Source organism: Microtus pennsylvanicus, chromosome 7, assembly GCF_037038515.1.
Source record: "Microtus pennsylvanicus isolate mMicPen1 chromosome 7, mMicPen1.hap1, whole genome shotgun sequence".
In the NCBI taxonomy this organism is placed as follows: Eukaryota; Metazoa; Chordata; class Mammalia; order Rodentia; family Cricetidae; genus Microtus; species Microtus pennsylvanicus.
The window spans coordinates 22,146,327-22,160,795 of record NC_134585.1 but is presented as its reverse complement, the minus strand read 5'-3'; the positions used below and the strand labels follow the sequence as shown (position 1 = coordinate 22,160,795).

At 47.7% G+C, this 14,469-nt stretch overlaps 1 protein-coding gene across 1 annotated transcript in view; it reads right to left on the bottom strand.

The window, feature by feature from the left end:
- Positions 1-11,603, bottom strand: part of Macroh2a2 (macroH2A.2 histone) — a 35,175-nt gene extending 23,572 nt beyond the window's left edge. Inside the window, exon 1 of the mRNA XM_075980156.1 lies at positions 11,283-11,603. The gene's annotated coding sequence lies outside the window, so the exon portion shown is untranslated. The remainder of the gene's footprint in view (positions 1-11,282) is intronic.
- Positions 11,604-14,469: the final 2,866 nt, after the last annotated feature.

Below are 14,469 nucleotides of genomic sequence, written 5' to 3'. Positions count from 1 at the left end.
CACCGTCCACTCAGAAGACAGCTGAGCTCAGCTTCTTCACCAACACATTCATTTCTAAAGCTGATTTGCCCATGAGATCTGCGAAATTCTTAAACAACAATGACACTTCCAAGCTGGGTTCACTAACCAGAAATACTGTTATGCCAGCATTAGGAGGTGGAGGCAGGAGGATCAGGAATTCATCATCATTGTAGGCCCCATAGTGAGTTCTGGGCCAGCCTGGGCTACCTAAAAGTGTGCTTCTAAAAAAAAACTGGGCGCCCGAGAGATGGCTCAGTGGCTGGAAGTGCGTGCCACAAAGCCTGACAACCTAGGTTTAACCTCTGTCATTTCCAGCACACAAATAGGCATGTGATAAACAGAAGAGGAGGAGGAGGAGGAAGAAGAAAAGTTACACTTCTTCCAAAAGGCATTTATCATTTCTTTTCTGTTACTTTTTCAAACGAAATTTTTCTATGTGTATGGGTGTTTTGTCTACGTGTGTGTGTGTGTGTGTGTGTACAGACTCACTAGGCAACTGCTCCACCAATGAACTACATCCTCAGCTGAGGGCTGGAGAAGACTGGCGGCAGGAGAGGGAAAGGGTGGAGGCTGGATACAGTCACTGCAACCATCATGTCCCAGGTGATGTCTGTTCATGTGTCTACCTCATCTTGCCAAAGGACCCAGAATCCTGATACTGTTAAAATTCTCTTTTGAAATTCTTTGCTTCAGAACTATACAAGTCAAACATTCACCTCTGTTATCTGGAAGCAAGAAATAACACGTCGTACTGCCTTTCAATGATGAAAACAAATTCTTAAAAACCTTTTAAACACTGTTTTTTGGGACACTTTCAAACACGAAACTCCCAGCATTGTCCCCGACGGATCAGTAGACGGTGTTACGATTCCTTTAGTACCTGTGGCATTTCCCTCCTCTGTGGTATTGTGCTCCAGAATATTGTAGATTGTAAATATTTATGAAAAAAATGAAGCAGACACCACCATGCAGTAGCTTTTTTTTTTCCTGTCAGTTCAAAAATGTCCTCTGGGAGAATCAAATGAGATAAAATAGGACATAAAGGAATTCAATATAAATATACTAACTCTATGCATTTCAGAGGGGATGAAACAGGAAGCAGAGCCTCTTGACAGCTCCCACCTAATAGAATTCTAACATAGTTTGGTGTCTTATCCTGAGTATTGTATTAAGACAATAAGAGTTTGTTAGCATTACTATGTAGCTGTAAAACCCATTTTCAGGGATACTAGCTACATCACTAGCTCTATTACACGTCCATTTAGGAGCTCTGAGGGCAAGCCATTACTGCACAAGTAATACTTTCCACGCCATTCTCTTCCAGGGCCATCTTTGAGTGACTGAGAACAGTCAATAATTTCATTGTCACATACATTAAAGTACAGCACCAATTTATCATGTAAAAAGCAACACTAAATGCAGCTTTATCAAAATGACAGGAGGATCAAATTAACCGAATTAACCAACCATAAACATAAAAAGCCAGCATTAATCCAATTGATTTTAATTATACTATCGGAAGACAAATCGCTCCCTTCTTAAAAGAATGCATTTCCATTCGTGCTATCGAGGGAGAGGCTCGTGTGCGCTCTGTAACTCAGAGGCAGAGAACTAGGGCCACCTGGGTCATTCCAGAGAACATCGGGAGAGATGAGGCCTCCTGTAGGTGAATTTGTGTGTGTGTGTGTGGGGGGGCACGTGTGTGTGCATGCATGCATGCAAGTGTGTGGGTGTGTGTGCACAAATGCATGTGGAAGCCCGAAGTTAACTTCAGAGACTCTTATCAGAAGCTGTCCATCTTGGTTTTTGAGACCTGCATGGTCTCCTGGCCCAGGACTCATTTATTTGATGACGCTGGTTGGCCAGCAAGCCCCAGGGATCCACTGTCTCCACCTCCCCAGGACATGGATAACAACCATGCACCACCAAGCCACTGTCTTTTGTTTTAAAGATATATGTATGTGTGAATGTATTTCGAGACAGGGTTTCTCTGTGCAATAGTCCTGGCTATCCTGGAACTTGCTTGGTAAACCAGAATGGCCTCAAACTCACTGCGATCCACCTGCCTCTGCCTCCCAAGTGCTGGGATTAAAGGCACGAGCCACCACCGCCCAGCAGAGGTATTTATTTTTATTTTATGTGTATGGGTATTTGGTCTGTGTGCAGTGGCCATGGAGGCCAGATCACAGGCAGTTGTGAGCTGTCTTGCAGAGGCTGAGAATCAAGCCCGGGTCCTCTGGAAGAGCAACAAGTGCTCTTAACCTCTGAGCCATCTCTCCAGTACAGATTCTGGCTTTTTGGGGGGGGGGGCGGGTTCTGGGGATTAAGCTCAGGTCCTTGTGCCTGCTCACTCTCTGAGCCACCTCCCTAGTTGCACATGGTGACTTTTAACACGTTTATCTTGTCTTTGTTGAACCCAAGCTATGGTTGTTGTTTTTTTTTTTTAACAAGAGAAAAGCAGAAGTTGTGGCTGTGTTTATTTCTTCCCAGCTGTCCATATGCTGTTTTAATATAAATACATTTGGCCCTTAATGGTATTAGTTGGATGAAAGATGGCTAGTAATTTTATTTCGTTTGAATCTGAGCTAAAAATGCACCTCAGATGAAAGTCACCCAGAAGAGGAGCGAGTTTGCCTTTTGGATCTGTTTATTTATTAGTGTGTGTTCTATGGGGGTATATGCCCTAGGAAGCCAAGAGGGAAGCTCTACGGGGGGCTGTTTTCTCCTTCCACTTTCACATGGGTTCCTGAGGCTCAGGTCATGAAGCTTCCAAAGGGTAAGCACCTTTATTCATGGAGACACCTCCCTAGCCTTGAATCTATTTATTGATGGGAAACAAAAACCAACCAACCAAACAAACAAGCAAACAGAAAAACTTCAGTGTGTTTAGCCTAGCCACTGCTTGCCTTCTTGCTTGAGATGGATAAATGGGATTTGTCTGGGTTAACTGTCATTTCCTCAAAATCTGATCAATTCCAACTAGTAACAGAGTTTCTTACAAGCAGCATCCTTTGGGCTTCTCTAGGAAGGGGACTGGTGTCGTCTGATTCAAGATCAGCCAGCTGCTCAGGGCTTGGGGTGCGGGTCGCAGGTTGCTGGTGCTACCTGATCCACCAAGGCAGACACAGACACCTGACATCTGCCCTCATGCCAACAGTCTGACTGAACACAGGCAGCAGCTGTGGAGACCCCTCACCCACTCCTTTCCACCCACACCTCCCTGCTCTCTTTCCCTTCCCTTAGAAGTAAGTGGCTGGGGCTGTCCTTCCTTCCTTCCTTCCTTCCTTCCTTCCTTCCTTCCTTCCTTCCTTCCTTCCTTCCTTCCTTCCCTCCCTCCCTCTCTTCTTTTCTTCCCTTCCTCCCTTCTTTTCCAATACAGGATTTATTTATTTACTATGTATACAGTGCTTTGCTCGCATGCATGCTTTCAGACCAGAAGAGGGCGCCAGATCTCACTACAGACAGTTGTGAGTCACCATGTGGTTGCTGAGAATTGAACTCAGGACCTCTGGAAGAACAGCCGGTGCTCTTAACCTCTGAGCCACCTCTCCAGCACTGGGGCTTTTCTTTCTGTTGCAGCATTTTGGGCTGTTGGCAGGTGGCAGATTACAGTGTGTGCCCCTGCCCCCCCCCCCCCAGTCCCCAAATGCTGGCACCAGTGAAACGCCCATGGGTTTTGCCACATCATTCCCTCTGCTGCCCACAGAGACCCAATGGTGGTAGAGCTGTGGACCAAATCCACAGATTCTTTAAAACTTTTCTTTGGCTTGAGCGAAAGCTTACAGGAACTCTCTAGCTGGAAGGGGAGCGCGGTGCTTGAGAACTCTGCAGAGTTCTAACAGAGAACGTTGCACCTGCTGACCTCTGAGGCTTTCCCCAGAAAAGATGTTCCACAGACACTGGACCCAGGAGCCTACGTGAGCATCACCTGATACAACCACTGACACCAGGAAAAGCTGGCCGCACCCAGGGAGCTTTCTTTCGAAGTCACGGTTTCTTGCTTATAGCCACAGAAAAGAAAAACCGGCCTGAAAAGTCGACTTCACTGAGCACCAGCACGGTTTGGTCCCTACCCACCAGGACAATGATACACCTTGTTAATCAGACAACAGCTGGGCTGGTGAGATGGCTCAGTGGTTAAGAGCACTGACTGCTCTTCCAGAGGACCCGGGTTCAATTCCCAGCATCCACATGGCAGCTCGCAGCTGTCTGTGACTCCAGTTCCAGAGAATCTGACATTGTTGTACCAATGTGCATGAAATAAAGTTAAATAGAGTTTAAAAAAAAATCAGACAACAGCTAAAGGACACATTCTGTTCAAGGTGATGGCTCAGTCTGCAAGCATGAGGATCAGAGTTTGTATTCCCAGAGCCCATGTAAAAAGTCAGATGCGATGTGGCACGGGGAGGTAGAGATGGGACGCTCCCTGGGGCTCACTGGCCACCCAGCCTAGCATTTTCTTAAGAGAATCAGTTGGTGTGCTGGGCATGGTTACACATCTTTAACCTCAACCGCAGGGAAAGCAGACATAATTGGAGCTCTCTGAGTTCAAGAACAGCCTGGTCTACAAAGTGTGTGCCAGGTTAGGCAGGGCTACATAGAGAGATACTGTCTCAGAAAACAAAAACAAAACAAGAGTCATGGGGTTGGGGCTGGTCAAGGCATCTCTGGAGCCTACATGGTGTGGAAGGAGAGAATAAACTCCTGCAAGTTGGCTTCTATTTACACACACACACCACAAATAAACCTTTGGCCTGACAATACACTCACACAAACATACCGACAAACATGTAGTTATACAGACACCACATGTGCGCGCACACACACACATACACAGAATCCAGCTGATGGTATGCAGAGGAATATATGAATGGATTATCTCTTGATTGAAATTCCGTGAGAATACTCAATTTGTAACTTTCCGGTGCTGATGGGGAAGGCGCTGAATTATCCTCTGACCTAAACATTTATGGCATCTATTGCAGAAGCTATTGGCCTTGACCTCTCTGTGGGCCACACCGCTATTTAATTTTATGCTTTATTGAGCAGCAAGGGTTGGGGAAATTATAAGTTACAATATTCTGTACATACACCACTTATAGTACTGCCCTGCATGCATAGGCCTGGGGCACAGAAGATTTGGATTTGAACTTACTAGGTTTTTGCCTAATTCTTACGGAAACAACCGTATTTACTAGAATCATGTCTTATATCCAGAAACAACCCTCAAATTTTGAGGCAGATTGAGTATTATAATTTTAGGTTAAAAGAATATGGCTAAGGCTGGCAAATGGCTAGGCAGGTAAGGGTACTTGTTGCCAAGTCTGCCAACCCAAGTGTGATCCCTGGGACACGCATGGGGGAGGAGGGGAATGTCCCCTGCACACCAGTCCTCTTCAGTCCTCTGCAGCCATGTCCTCTGCATACATGTGGTCCATGTATGCAGTAGCATGTGCACACCCACACACATAAATACCCACAAGAAACAAATGCCAACACTAAAGACCAGCTTAGTGACTCTGTGACATCGGGAAATTAGCAGAAGTGGCGCCCCCAGGCTGGTGTCTGTGTGTGCGTCTAGCACCTATTCGTGTCACAGCATGGGAATTTTGACTTGAATTACTTACTCCACCCAAGGCCCAAATTGGCAATGCCAGTCAAATAAATCAGGCAAAGTATGACGGATGCCGAGATGGATAAACGAACAGCGAGGGCTTCAGAGACACCACCAGATTCATCTCACTTAATACTCTGTGACACGACAGTTGAGAGCCGAGCGCTCAGTGGCTCCCTCGGATTCTCTTTATCTTTCATTTGTCACAGCATGGGAGGAGTTTCCCGGCAGGGATGCAAATAAGTTTTATAAATAAAAATTTTCATACTTCAAAAAAGTCTGCATAAATCAGCACGGAATCACTGAACTACAAGCACTTTTTTTTCCTTTTTCTTTTTTAATACACAGATAGAGCGTGCTGGCAGGTTTCCTGGGCTGGAGTCCTTTGGCACATCCTCAGCCTTTGCTTTCTTTTCTGAAGGGCTGAGATCGTAACATCAACGATCTGTGGCGCCGTGGTCAGAACTAAATAAGTTCATTCATATCAAGTGCTCAGAATAGAGCCGGGCTGGCAGTGCATACGTCATCAAACACGAACTTTTGAATTCCTGCTTTTTAATTATCACGCTATATGTTTGCGTGTACATGTGCATGCGTGTGTGTATTCATACATGTACCACGACGTGCATATGGAGTCCAAAGGATAATCTATCTGCAAGACCCGGAACTCCCCTTCCACCACGGGATCAGTCAGGCCATCAGATTTGGCAGCAAGCTCCTTGGCCACCTAGTCTACTCATTGGCCCTCAACATGAACTCTTTGATTTGTTTCCTCAAAAGAAGCAAAAATTACAAAAAAATTTAAATTACATTTATTCATCCATGAGTGTGTATGTATGCTGTTGTTGTTGTTGTTGTTGTGTGTGCTGCGGTCTTTGTATGGCAGTCAGACGACAGTTTTCGGGAGTTAGGAAAAATCCTGCCACAGCTACACCCTCCAGTTCGTGGGTTCCTTTCTGTTTCACTCGGTTGTAGCCCTGACAACTCCTTGTGGCGTGCTAGAGACATAGGTGACAGTAAGTATCCCTTAAGTGAGTGAGTACGTCAAAAGAAACCACTGAAATGTGTGGCTACCAAAGCATTTTTTTTTTTTAGTGATAGAGGAAATGCTTTTTATTGACAATACACTATTTGTATTATGGTTTCCTGTCCCAACACCTCCCATCTCCTCCCTATTTACACACCCACCCAAATTCACACTAATTATTCTATTCTCTTATTACAGTTAAAATAGGCATCTAAACTAAGGAGGAGGAAATATAAATGCAAACAAAACAGAATAAGCAAAAAAAGAGCCTACGAAAAATCACCAAAAACAAATACAAAGCATTTTTTAAAACCATCAAGATGGCTAGGTGGGGAAGGGTGATTGCCGCAAAGTCTAAAGACCTGAGTTCTAGCCCCAGGACCCCTAAGAAGGAGGGCGCTCAGGACGCTTGAAAGTTGTCTTCTGCCTGCCCTCCCCACCCCGCCATGCACACACTAAAACATAGTATGAATATTTTTTAATTCCTTTACAAAGGCATTTTCAGGTTTCCGCTGCATTTTGTGAAATGAAATACCTTTTCCAATACCTATCTTCCTGTCCAATTTAATCCCCAAGAGAAACCCCCTGCCTTCTAGCTGTTTCTGAAAACAGTAGCTTCCAGGACTGCTAGAGGACTCCAGGCTGGGGTGGGGCTCAGCTGGCAGAGGGCTTTCCTAGCATTATGGACCTCTGGATTTGGGTCTCGGTATTGCATGAACTAGGTGTGCCGCTGTACGCATGTGACCCAGAGTCTGGGAGGCACAGGCAGGAGGATCTGGGGCTCAAGACCATTCTTGGCTCTACAGAGAGTTCAAGACCAGTCTGGGCTACATGACATCCTGTCATGAAACCAAGAAACACCCCCTACTTCTTTCTCCTTTCTCCTATTTCTCCCCTCCTCCTAAATTTCTCATGAACCTGTTTGGAGAATCATTCTGATGAAAAGCATTGTGGGTTTTTTTTTTTTTTTTTTTGTTCATCCTTCAATGGGAAGCTGGATAGGCCTAGACTCAGCCTTGCTGGGATAGCACATAAAATCTTGTTGGAGATGGAGGAGCTGAGGGAGCACTTCTTACCTGGTCACTCAACCGCTTCCATTCAATCCCACCACCTTCTTAGGAAGCCTAGTCCTGTTCCTCCCTTCCAGCCTGAAAAACTGTAGCATTTTTGTGGCTTTTTATACATATTATCTTATATTATTTCCAAATGACTAGTTGCATCTCCTTCCTGTCCAAGCAATCCACAAATTGCTTGCACAATGTGTACAATGTCAAAGGTCACACCAGCCTCCAGAGCTGTGACCCAAAGCTCTTCATGGTCCTTCAAATATCCTCTTCACACTTTCGACCCATTTAGATGGCATTTTAATTTACAGAAGTCTATAGTTTCATTTTGCAGCCCACAATTTGCCCTTTTCTTTCATTATTAGTAGTGTCTTGGTGATTTTTCTCTGTATATATACACTGGCTCTATTCTTTCTAACTGCTGTGTAGTATTCTTAGAATGTGCATGTGTGAGGGAGCATGTAGCGTTCTTACTGCTGGCTGTTAAGGTGTCTTCTAAGTGTTGAAACTACCTCAACTCTGCCATGAGTGTTTGCACACACAGAGCACACATGTCTGCTTCAGGGGGATATACACGAAGACATGGAGTACTATGGAAATGGCTTAGAGGTAAAGGTGCTTGCTGTCAAGCCTGATAATTTGAGTTTGATCCCCAGGGCCCACATCATGGAAGATGAGAACCAACTCGGGTAAGTTGCCCTCTGATCTCCACACACATGCGACACACACACACACACACACACACACACTATAACAATATCAGAAGAAGAAATGAACTGCTACTTTGTAGCATGTGCGTATTACATATTTAATAACGCCAAGCTCAAGGTTAGGGAGATGGCTCCATGGCGAAAAGCTCTTGAAACAAAAACATGAGGACCCGAGTTCAAATCCCTGAACCTGCATCAAAGCCTGACCAGTGGGAAGAGTATTTGCAATCCCAGTCATTCTTCAGAGAAATGGGAGGCAGAGTCAGAACTACCAGAAGCCCGAGAGTTAGTTTACCTGGCCTCCATGGTGGGTAAAAAAGCAGAGAGCCTGTCTCAACAGGGTGGAAGGCAAGGGCTGGCACCTGGCACTGTCCTCTGACCTCTATATGGGTACCATGGCAATGCGTGCCCATACACACACACACACACACACACACACACACACACACACACTAATTTTTTTTTAAATAGTGCCACATTGTCTCTATAGACACTCACACCTCTAGGCAGTAGAAGGTACCCAAGTTCCAAAGAGCATAAACGATAACACTTTTCCCCTCGCACTGCCTGCATTTTTATTTTTAGTATCTCCTAGACCTGCAGTAGGACGCTCACTGAGAGTGGGACCCTGACTTCCTTAAATCCGTGTTGCTCTCCCTGCTAGGACCTGTTTAAGAGTTTCAATTCAGTGAATGCGGGCTGGTCCATCCCTGGTGATCCCCGTCTTTTGCTCATCTCCACAACACACACTTTTCAAAAGCACTCACCAAGAAGGTAACTTTGAGGTTATGTCTTATGAATACTAATAAATTCTTAAGAGAATTCAATCTTTGCCCGGGCCTTTCTGTAGGAATTGATATCTTCCATTTAAAGCTGTCTGCCACAGAATTCACCCCCTGCTTTCCTGGCAGGAGGTAGAGAAAGCATGGCTTGTCTGTCTCGGCTATAGTCAGCAGGGGGTCCCAGCCACCCCGGCACAGAAGACCAAAGGCGCCAAACAAGCTGGGGCAGCAAGGCAGAAGATGGGGTACGGTTGGGATCTTTAGGACCTTCTGGATCCACAGAGGTTAAGGTCTCTTTATGGAGCTCTGAAATAGCAGAGACTGTCAATCTGATCTGAAGATTAAGGGATGAGTGGAGCCAGGTGAGGCACACCCAGTGTCAGGGTGGGACAAACTCGAGGAGAGGAAGACGGTATTTTAGGAGGGAATCTGGAAGCAGGAAAGAGATTTTGCTGATGTGAATTATTCTATTAAGATACAATTTCCCACAGAGGGATTCCAATATTTCAGTTCCTTCGTTTCAACCTTTCTGAACCCAAAGGCACAGCAGGCTGATTCCGGAGCTCCAAGCATTTAGTTATGAGAGTTCCCTGTGGTATAGGGGACAACTTTCAGTCCAGCCAACAGAGCGGACTGGTTGGGGATTATGCACGGTTTAATTTGTTTTGAAACGATATAAGCGAAGACATTTTGCTCTGAATAACATTTCCTTTCCCCCTTACCTACTGAACCGTTTTAAAGTAGCAGCGACTGCACAACCCAGTGAGGGTGCAACTGTATTCAACATAAACACGTGATCAAGGGCGCTGCTCACCACTCTGGATCGATCACCCTAGGGCTCCTAGGGTGTGTGGCCTCTTGCTGTGAATTCCCCTGAAGCTAGGACCGCCAGCTCACCTGGAGAATGCTTTCCAGTCTGGGCTGGTTCCCATTGCGTCCCCCAACAGGCAGCAATCCACACTTTGGTTTTTCAGCTTCTTTCCACTAGCCCCTTTAACTCTCCCCTCACTCAAGAGAACTACGGCCCAAAGGCTGCAGCAATGGTCAGGCATAAGTCAGACCCATCGGTGGCCCATTTCACTCCTAGGCACAATGAGCAAAGCTCAGCTCCTGGAGAAGGAGGCGCAATTGAAGTTTGGGGGGGTTGGATGCCCCTTTGGTCATTGTTGAGAGGAACAAAGAGGGCAGGAGATGAGGGCGCCCCCATGAGGAAAGGCGTGGAAAGACATTCTGGGGAGCGATCAGGAGGCTGGCGGGGTTGGGATGCGGTGCACCTGGATGGCGCTCTGGCAGCCGGGGAGGCAGGGCGGACTCCAAGCCGCGGCAGCGGGTGCAACCTTTTCTTGACTTGACATTGATTTCCCTCTTCTTGATATAACATTATTATTGTTATTTTCCCGCGCAAATTAAGCAGCTGGGACAGGCAGGGCGAGCTGCACAGGGGCCGCCATTTGCCGGTAGAAGCACCGAGCGCCCCGGAAAGGGAACCCAAGGGGAGTGCTCTGCCCCGCGTCCTCCTCCGCCGCGGCGCCCGCAGCATCCCGGCTCCTCGCCCGCGCCGCCCCGGCGCCTCCGCGTCCTCTTCCATTGTCAGCCAGCGCCCAGCCCGGCACCCCGGAGGCCCTGGTCGCGCGCCCTCGGCCCTGGCGAGCCTGCGTCCCCCGCCCGGTCCCCTCGGCGCCCGGGCGCCTCCCTCCTCCCTCCCCTGCGCCCTAAGCTCCGCATCCTCGAAGTCCTGAGCTCCCGGCACCGCTAGCCGGGCCGCTGGACCCCGCATCTCCGCATCCTCTCTGCCTGGCCCAGGGTGCCTCGGCCCCTCGCCAGCTGCGGGCAACGCGCGGCGTCTTCAGCAAATCCCCCTTTTATCTCCCGAGGAAGCAAGTTGAACAAATCGATTTATTAATTTCTGTGGCAGAGGTGGGTCGGTGACCGGGGTGCGCCCACAGGGCTACAGGGGGAGGCGCCGTGGCTCCCTTCGGCCCCTGCACTGCCCGGGCAGAGGGTTTTGTTTCCAGACTCCCGGCGCCCCCCGAAACAATGATGCCACGGGCATGGCGGGCTCACCTGGTGCTGCGCCGCGGGCTCCGGGCGCCCGGTGGCCTAGTGCGCGCCAATCCCCGGCCGCAGGTTCGGCCCGCGTGCCGCCGGTGTCGGGCAGGACTCTGCCTTTCTTGGGGTTGTATCTGTGCGTGTCAATGGCGGCAAGCGGCAGTTCTCCGGGCCGCGGATAGTAGCGGGGGGAGGAGGAGGAGGGAGAAGGGATTGCTCCTTCTCCACATAACCACCTCTAGGAGGAGTCGCTCAGCCTCATCCCCCGCCAGCCCAGGCTCCGCGACGGGTCCGGGGGCTTTCGTGGGGCTTGATGAGCTATTGTCCTCCTGCAGTGGTCACGATGGAACCGCCGGGCCTGCGCCTCGCGGAGCTGTTGGCTGCGAGGACCCCGCTTCCCTAGAGCCCTGCACGGAGGCCTTGTGGTCACCAGTCACAGGCTCTGTTTAGCTCGACCCACCTTTGCTGGGAGAAAGAGGTGTGGGCGTTCATCTGCCGGTTATGGGGTGAGAAGGTGAACGTCAAAAATGCCCACCTTGGATGCAGCTCAACCTGAAAATATTACCGAACCCATTACTGTGTCGCGCACGGCGGCCACAGGACCTGAGAATTTATACTCCTGCCTGTCCGCTGCTGTGTAGTGTTTGGAGGCACAGATGTTTGCTTCTTAGCGGATGAAGACCCGGCATCATTTTTTAAAATTGGGTTGCTTTAATTTGCCGTCTCCCAACGGGTATTGAGGTTAGCACAAAGATAGTGTCTGAAGGTGCAGTTTTTATTAGTTTCCAGAAAATGCATTATGATGGCGGAGTGGTGGACAATATCAGGTGACACTGGGCATGTGTAGTGCTTGGTCCCTGGTGGAAACCATGGCTCTCTTTTATACTGGGAAGCTTCTCAAGGGCATATGGCTACAGGGCCAGTCACCATAAGCTTTAACTTGAATGGACCATTCGGGTTTTCCCCTGGATGAATCAGAGAAGCCTGAGAGACAGGCAGCCTTTTGATATCTGCAAAAATAGGTGAAGCGAAATCTTCAGCATTGACCAAATAAATGGACGTTTCCCCAAACCTGAGACCTTTTGTGTGTGTATGTTGCTATAAACTATTTATATTTATGTGTGCAGTGGGGGACTTTGGGGTAATCGGTGCCTGTGATTGCCTGGGTGGGAAAGGCTAAACCACCCTACCACCCTTGCTCGGTGCCATTTCACCAAGCCGGCAGCTGGCATTTTATAGACAGTGCTTTCCATTGAGGTTTTTAAGCTTGAGTGTTTGCTGAGAACCAGCCATCTTTCCGCTCTCCGCCACACTATGCCCGTTTCGCTATGCTGTAAATAAGTCTCCATTTTAATCTCCCGTGGCCAGGGTCCCATAGTTGAGCAGCAGGACAGTTTTAATTCTCATACCTAAACCCCTTATGCTTTCTGTGTATGACCGTCCGTCCCATCTTTTGTTTTGAAAATCCTTGTCAGGCCAGAAATCCAAGCAGGTCACAGTCCTCTTTCCAGAGGTGTGCATTTAAAAGATTTCTTATGGTCTCAGGTGTCTCCTACTGGCACCTTTGCATATTCCTTGAGGGAGTGTCCATCTTTCTTATTAAAAAGTCTTTAGGCCATTATTCAAGGCAGTGGCAGCACCTTGTAGGAGAATTTGACAGTCACTCTGGCCCCCAGTCAGCCAGGCTCACAGAAATGTAATTGAATTATTACATATTACACTGGCATATAATAGTCACGTAATTTCTACTAAAAATGGTACATGTGGCTAGGTATGGTGGCGTACACCTTTAATGCCAGCACTTGAAAGGCAGAGGCAAGCAGACCTCTTGAGAGTTCGAGGCCAGTCTAGGCTGTATCACAATATAGGGAGACCCTGTCTCAAAAAAAATTATTTTAGTGTGATTTTTATTTTGTTCAATTTTTTTCTCCTTTCTTCTTGCTACCCTCCTTCCCTCTTATAGTCGAGATGAAGACTATGTAGCCCTGGCTGACTTGGAAATTGATATGTAGACCAAGCTGGTTTTAAACCCACGGAGATCTGCCTTCCTTTGCCTCCTGGGTGCTCTCATTAAAGTTCATGCCTCCATGCCTGATTTCCTCTTCTTTTCCTTCCTTTCTTTTGACAGAGTTGTAGTGCTAACTCTAATTAGTCTTAATAATAAAAACCCAGAGCCAGATATGGGGTAAATGCTGGAAGATCAGAGAGACAAAGGCACAAACCACAGACAACCCTTACCCTGCTAAGTCTTCAACCAAAAGAGGGCTAAGCTCCTGTCTCCTCCCACCTTATATTCCTCTCTCTGCCCAGACATATCACTTCCTATCTGTCTGTACAGGACTTGAGGCCTCTGTGGCTAACTCCACCCTCTGATTTTCGGGCAAGCTTTATTAGAACACAAAGTATCACCACACATAGTCTCAAGTTGCTCAGGCTGGCTTTGTACTTGCCATGTAGCCAAGGAAGACCTTGTCCTCTCGATCCTTCTGCCCCCAAATTCAGGAGTTATAGGCTGGATTTATACAAGCTCTCTGCGACTTGTTTCATCTAGTGTTTGGTTATGTGCTATCTGGAGCATCTGCAGAGTGTGCTGCTCAAGAGCCTCCCATTTCATTCCGGCAGTGTCTTCAAATACAGACGCTCCTCCCATTTAAACTGTGTAAGCTGAATAAGACACTTAACCTGCTGAGCACAGTGCGCTATGGTGTAGTGGTACTCTTTCCTGCCCTGCTCACCTGAAAGCAATTGCTCCTCATCCCTCCCAGCATCCCAAGAGATGCTCAGTGCCCATCACTAATACAGAAGTGGAAATCCAAAAACTCCAGGAATGGTTCCTACTGCACACTATTTACTCTTGAGCGATGGTAAAGCTGAGAAACTGTTAAGCTGGGGACCAGCTCTAAATGATGCAGTCACTCCTATACAAGGGGGCCATCAACTCCACAATACTCTGCTTTGCAGCAGAATCAAAACTTCATGCACCGAAACTTGGGTAGATGCAATGGTCCAGCCAAGGCCACCCAGCAAACCATAGGCAAAGCTTCTAGAGCATTTGGGGATAACCAGCCAATAGTGTCTCTACCAGCTCCAAACTTTGCAGGAAATATAGCAGACAGACCTACAACTTCCATTGGCCAGATGGAGTTCAATGGCTCATATTTTATCATGGGCTTTTAACACAAAACCAGAAACCCACCGCTGA